Source organism: Gadus morhua, chromosome 3 (assembly GCF_902167405.1).
Source record: "Gadus morhua chromosome 3, gadMor3.0, whole genome shotgun sequence".
NCBI classification, from domain to species: domain Eukaryota; kingdom Metazoa; phylum Chordata; class Actinopteri; order Gadiformes; family Gadidae; genus Gadus; species Gadus morhua.
In genome coordinates, this window is record NC_044050.1 from 5,916,693 (window position 1) to 5,923,033 (window position 6,341).

At 44.6% G+C, this 6,341-nt stretch overlaps 1 long non-coding RNA gene across 1 annotated transcript; it reads left to right on the forward strand.

Moving 5' to 3' along the window:
- The first annotated feature begins 2,034 nt into the window (after nt 1–2,034).
- On the forward strand, nt 2,035–6,091 carry LOC115541133 (uncharacterized). Its single transcript, XR_003976276.1, has 4 exons — nt 2,035–4,682; nt 4,768–4,820; nt 4,897–5,072; nt 5,516–6,091. It is a non-coding gene; the product is annotated as an uncharacterized LOC115541133 (long non-coding RNA).
- The last annotated feature ends 250 nt before the right edge of the window (nt 6,092–6,341 follow it).

Here is a 6,341-nt window from a genome sequence, read left to right on the forward strand (position 1 = left end):
ATGACTGAGCTTCTCACCTTATCCCGAGACGCCAGCCACCCTTCTGAGAAAACTCATCCCGGCCGCTTGTACCCGCGATCTCGTCCTTTCGGCCATCACCCAACCCTCATGACCATAGGTGAGGATAGGAACGAAGATCGACCGGTAGATCGAGAGCTTTGCCTTGCGGCTCAGCTCTCTTTTCGTAACAACGGTGCGGTAAAGCGAACGCAATACCGCCCCCGCTGCTCCGATTCTCCGGCCAATCTCACGCTCCATAGTACCCTCACTCGCGAACAAGACCCCGAGGTACTTGAACTCCTTCACTTGGGCTAAAGACTCATAAATAACGATAATCGGGTTAAATAACTTCACATGGTGTGTCTGGTGTGTTTCCAGCATTCGTAGTGTTGATCAGAAGAGAAATAGTCCGCCAAGACGTTGAGGTTGCTTAGCAACCAGAGACTCTGTCCATGCAAGTGAACGGAGCGTTCACTCTTCGTCATAACTATCAAACCAAACATCCTTCACATTCACCGAGCGAACATTATGAAAGTAAAATGCACATTTCTCGCTAAAAATGTTTCCATAAACGCATTTAATGGCGTAACTATGTTACTATTTCCACCCAGAATAAAGAAAGATGTCGGCCGTATCCTTCTGTGCAAGGGTCACTACTCTCTGTCAGTGACGTCGGGTCAAGCTCCACGCTGATTGGCTATCGTCGCTAAGCGTCACGCGTTGAAAGTTCTGAACTCCGGGCGTTGGTGCTTTACGGCACAGACCCCGAAACACGGAACCGGCTCGATATAAACACAAACAACTAAGGGATTGTTATATTCATCATAGATCAGCCGACTAAAAAGAGACAGAGAAACCCAATGTCAGAGGAACAGAAGAAGAGAAAAGGGAGACTGACCGACAGAGAGGCCAGACACGAGTAAACTTTGGGCAAGCTTTTCAGGAATAGCGTGAACTGAAAGAAAAAGAAGACTGCAAATCAGACGCCGACTCGGCCGTGTTGCTTTTGAAATTGAAAGTACCCTTGGGTGAACTTTTGTCTTCGTGGTATTCTTGATGTTGATAGTCTCTGTACAAATGTGTTTGCTCAACCATTTTGTTGTGAGCCCTGTAAAAATTGTTTTCTCGACCGTTTTGTTGTGAGCCCTGTATGTTTCTGGCTTGCTTGGTTGCAACCATATAAACACCTTTGTTTCCATGGGTGTTTTGCTGTTCGTCCGTCTCGTCCCCCAGATACAGACTGAATCCCCGAATCCAGGTTCTTGTTTATTTAGATTATTATGTTGGCCAAACCTCTTACACTGATTGTTCTGTTCAACCTAAGATATAACAATTATAATCTAGGATATAAATTCTCCCCGTCAACTATAAAAAAGGATGGATTTATGTTTATTGCAATACAAATACACCATTTTAAAAATGTATAACCTTGCCTACACTTTATGAACATCTACTTCGGACATGGCTCCACGCATTCGCCGGCTTCTTTGAAAACAAATGCACATGGCTCGCGTAGAAGTGCATGGGGAAGGGTCGTCAACGAGTTGTTACGACAGTGTTGTGAAATATCTACTACGAAGCTGTAGGGGGCGCTGTGTAGAGAAATGTGCGTGCCAAAACCAAGAAAACAGCCAAGAAATGCCCGAAGTTGCATAGTGGGCCTTTAATGCACCAGCAAACTTGAAATCCAAAGTGTGGAAGCATTTTGGCTTCGCAAAGAATAATGGTAAAATTGTTGCCTGTGTGTGTTTGTCTTGTTTGACTATGTATTCCGTTACCTTCATACTGTTTTAAAATCATTTATCAACCATGTCATTTATCATGCGCGCTACGGCAGTTTAATACAATCTTGCAAGTACCATCATTACAACCAGTGTTGCCAACTCTTCAGGAAGGAAAGTAGCTATTGGCTCTCCTAAAAGTCGCTAGAAGTCGCTAGATGACGTCATCGCCTAATTTGCATAACTGGAAGTATAAAAAAAAGCACAATTTTCTTTTTTTGCCTAGTCCCAATTTTGCTTACATTGCATAAATGGCAGCGTTGTTTGAGCTGAACTGTAAGGCTTTGCCTTTTGAATATGCTTTTGGGTTGAACTGTGTTTCTTCACATCACTGAGTTTGGCACAGAAATCGACCTTGCAATAGCTACAGTATGCTCGTTTATAGTCTCCAATAAACGTCTTTAACCAGCCCTTAAAAGCAGTGTTTGCTTCACACTCTTTCCAATATTTTTGTTGGTAAAGTTTTGACTGCGACATGGTAAAGACATGTTTTGAACAGATTTGATTTGAATTTTTTTCTTAATTTAACCTAAGAAAAAAATAATAATCAGGAAAATATTACATTTTCCCGCTCTGACTGTACGTCAGGGTCCGGGATCAGTCGGCGGCGGCTTGCTGGCAGGACGCGGATTCATTTGCAGCCCGGATGCCGAGGCGTGAACGTCTCCTGTTAGCTCCTGCTAACAGAGCAGCTGGGAGGGACTGCTGCACGAGGACTGGGCTGCCTGTAAGTTCTTTGAGACGGGGAGGGGCCGCGCAGGCACCCGGTGCTCGTTGTGAAGAGGTAATAGCGATAATGCTTTCACCTCAAAAAGTCACCAAAAGTCACCAATAACAGCTGAAAAATTAGCTAGATTTGTCGCTTGTCGCCGTTTTGAAAAAAAGTCGCCAAAGGGGTCTGAAAAGTAGCTAAACATAGCGTCAAAATCGCTAAGTTGGCAACACTGTGTGAGGGACATGCCTATAGTGTCCGACTACCACCCGGTGGAGAGGGATACATTTCTGGCTCCAGCTCCACCTTCGGATCGTGTGGGTACAAGTGACTGGTGTGTGTGTGGGTGCTGCCGGAGCATGGACACTGCAGTGGAATCAGTCTGCTGCCGACAGGTCACGATCAACCTTGACCATCTAATGGATGGATTAAGTTGCATTATCATGCATAGGGCATTTCGGATGCTGTGCGGCGAGAGAGAGGTGTTGGAAGTGGCCATGCTCTCTCTAAGGGACGTCTGAGCTGAGACGCTGGAGCGCCCCATTAATAGCAGGTTTCCAACACTTATATTTTATTAGGTACGAATTGGCAGCTAGGCTAGGCTAGGCAAGAAAAAAGGAACAGGATTCCGGTCCCATCCTGTGCTGTCGCCTACATTAGGGATATTTTCCCCTCGGCCGAATACCAAGGATTATGCTTTGGATGCATAGCTGCTAAATAAATATATTTTAAACAATATATCAGACGCGTCATGTGCTCATTACATTACTCACATTAATCAGCATTCGAGGTGTTGATCAGCAGAGAAATAGTTGGCCAAAGACGTTGACGTCGCTTGGCAACCGAAGATGCTGGCGTTATTGTGAAGGCCCATGTAGGTGAACGGAGCGTTCCACGGCATTGAGAAGAGCTGTGTCATAATAGCCTATGCGCATCTATATTTATTTATTTTAAGAGACCGTCACAGAGATGGAATCATAACTCTAACCCTGATTATGTGTGATTGTTTGATATTGTAGCGACCACGGGCTGGTTCGGATGCACAAGGAATTCTGGGGGTTCAACTATCCTGGGGGATGGACCCTTTCGGGGACCCCCTGGGTTACCTTTTAGTTGTTGACTTAATTGGGGCTTATGGGTTGGGGTTGTTGGTTTGTAAATGTGTGTTCAATTGTTGTGTTATGCGCATTGTTGTCGCCACCGTTATTGTGAGTGTTATGCTGGTTTGCTAGGTGTGTGCTGTGTTTCATAAGTAATTGTTGGTGCTATTACAGGCAGTTCCGTTGTCGAGCGGTGTATGGGGCGCGGAACTGATTGCTAAACCTGGGCTTCCATCTCATCCATCCCATGCTGCTCGCCACATTATTTTCACTATTCTCTGCATAAAAGTAGGCTACATGCTGCATGTTCAGCAGTCAATAATGACAAGAGTAAAGTCATTTTTTGGTTGGTGGTAGCGTTTAAAAACAATGTATTTATATCAGAAACATTCAAACAAGAAGGACCGGCCCAAACTCCTCTTTCAGACATTAAACAGATTAAAGAGTTATACCCAGCAGCAATGCCAGAGTAACACGTTTTTTTTAATATATATATAAATATAGGGTTAGATATAATGATTATGATTTCTATTAGGTGAACCGGCTAAGGTCTTTTGCAACAGACTGTTCTTTGTCCGGTTTGGAGAGCTCTCTGTGTTGGCCCAAGGTTGGATGGGCTTCTTGCCTTTGTTCAGCTAAGGTACATTCTATGGTGCTAGACCCCCTCTGTCTCTAGATGGCTCCATCTACGATGTTGCTTCTGAATGCATAGTCTTTCTTTTCTTTTATTTGTCCCACCACAAACTGACGGGCAGCCTTTGAAAATTGCTGCCTAAATCTTTCACTTCCGGCCTTCGTTTTTTTGCCCTCTCTATCTCGATGTTAGTGTTGTTGTCCAAAGCAGCCAGGCGTAGACGCGCTTCAAAGATTTCAAAGCTGAAGGACTTGCGTTTAGTGGCATACTTGTTGTATAGAGCATGTACACTTTCTAATTCACCTGTGTGAATGCCCTCAGTCAACCTGTCAAGTTTTTTTAGGAGCTGCCTGTCCAGGACAACCTTTTGGAGCGTTTCAAAGGCTGCAGAATCAGGACTGGGCCACGGGCGCCGGCTCTCCTCGTCAGAGGTGTAGCGGCGGTGGTCACATTTGGTGAGTGTCTCTCCAGTCACCCACTTATGGACATTTGTGATGTGGTGTAGCACAGATATCCACATTTCTCTCATCTCCCCCACAGGAGGAGACCGAATACCACAAGTGATTAGTAACCATTCGGATCCACTCACTGAGGTCTGGATTTTTAAACATTTTTGACAATGTGCCAAAGATCAAATTCATTCTTAATTTCCTCGTGCTTCTCTCTCAGAACCTTCTGCACAGATGGGTGACAGTCAGTGGCAAACACAGATATGGAGACACCACAGTCTTCAAGTTTGGCAAGGCATCTCTCCCTCCTACCTCGAGCCAGTAGCTGTTTTTCACCTCTGTCACTCGCACAGTTTCCTGAGCCACGATCATCTTCGATTCTGTGTCAAGCAGAGAGTAAGTTCCAAACGATGCATTTTAACCTGGGTCGTACCATGCATCCCCTGAGACAGTGATGGGCTTCTCACTCACAGCACTCATGACACTCTCATTGTGGATAGCCCAGGCATTATTGCCCTCCGGAATGACGTAGGGTTTCTGGATGTTATCATACTGCCTCTCTGACATGGCTTCCAAACAAATGGTGTCACATACCTAGGAAAGGACTGCACTCATTCCCTGTCACAAACAAAGCAGCCGTAACAGTGATTTGATTTTGTGAAGGCCAGATGTAATTGTGACAATCCATCTCACCCCAAAACCACTTTTGGACAATGTTGGTGTCCTTCAAGGCATTTGCCACAACCTTTCCAGGAACACATGGAAAACAACATTAACAATTGCTTGAGATAGACCATGCTCTTTCTTTGAGCAATGTCATTTGTGTCTTCCTCCTCTAGCTCCTCTGCATCACTGGAGTTGGCAAGGTCATCACAACAAAAGTCCTCATTGTGGATCTCAGATTTGCCGTCAAAGAAAACGTCATCTTCCACTGCACGGCAGCATTCCTCCAATGAGGTTTCTTGACTTTGCGTGGGTGTTGAGGTTCTGGGGACAGATTTGTAGTCAGGGTGGCCAATGTTTTCCAAAGCAGAAATGGTCCTTGATGAGCATTGTAATGTTGGCCAGGTCATCAGTTAGTGTAGCCATGCTCCTGAACTGCTTTTTCTTTCCCTCATGTATGTTCTAGGTCTGTCTGGGTACCAACAGATACACTAGCTTCACAGATGTCCTGATCTTCCTCATCCCTCATCAATGTTTCACTGCCCACCGTAGACATGCAGGTCTGCTTGATCAATGGGGGGGAGGAGGAGAGAGAAATAGTTCCAGAGAACTGGAAGATCAGTCTGTGCACTACACATTTACAACCCAATAAGCATTGTGCTGATGGAGAACTAACAATTTTTTTCTTGTGGTTTATGTTTTCTAATGTATTGTGTATCGATTCATTCTGCCTCAAGATATTGCATACCATACAATTGTGTCTAAGATATGCATTCGATTTTATTTGCATGATGTAATGTACAGTCAATTACTAATGGACCAATAGTGGCCGATAGGGTTATCAGAGGGAAATGAGGTGGGAGGTAGGAGGGCTGTAGCCTACCGTTGGGCACTCAACATTAATTGTATTCAAGAACATTATGCATTTTAGGAAATATAGTCTGCTTATCCATTTTGTGCATTTCAAGGAAATAGCACAAAATGGACAAGCAGACTATATTA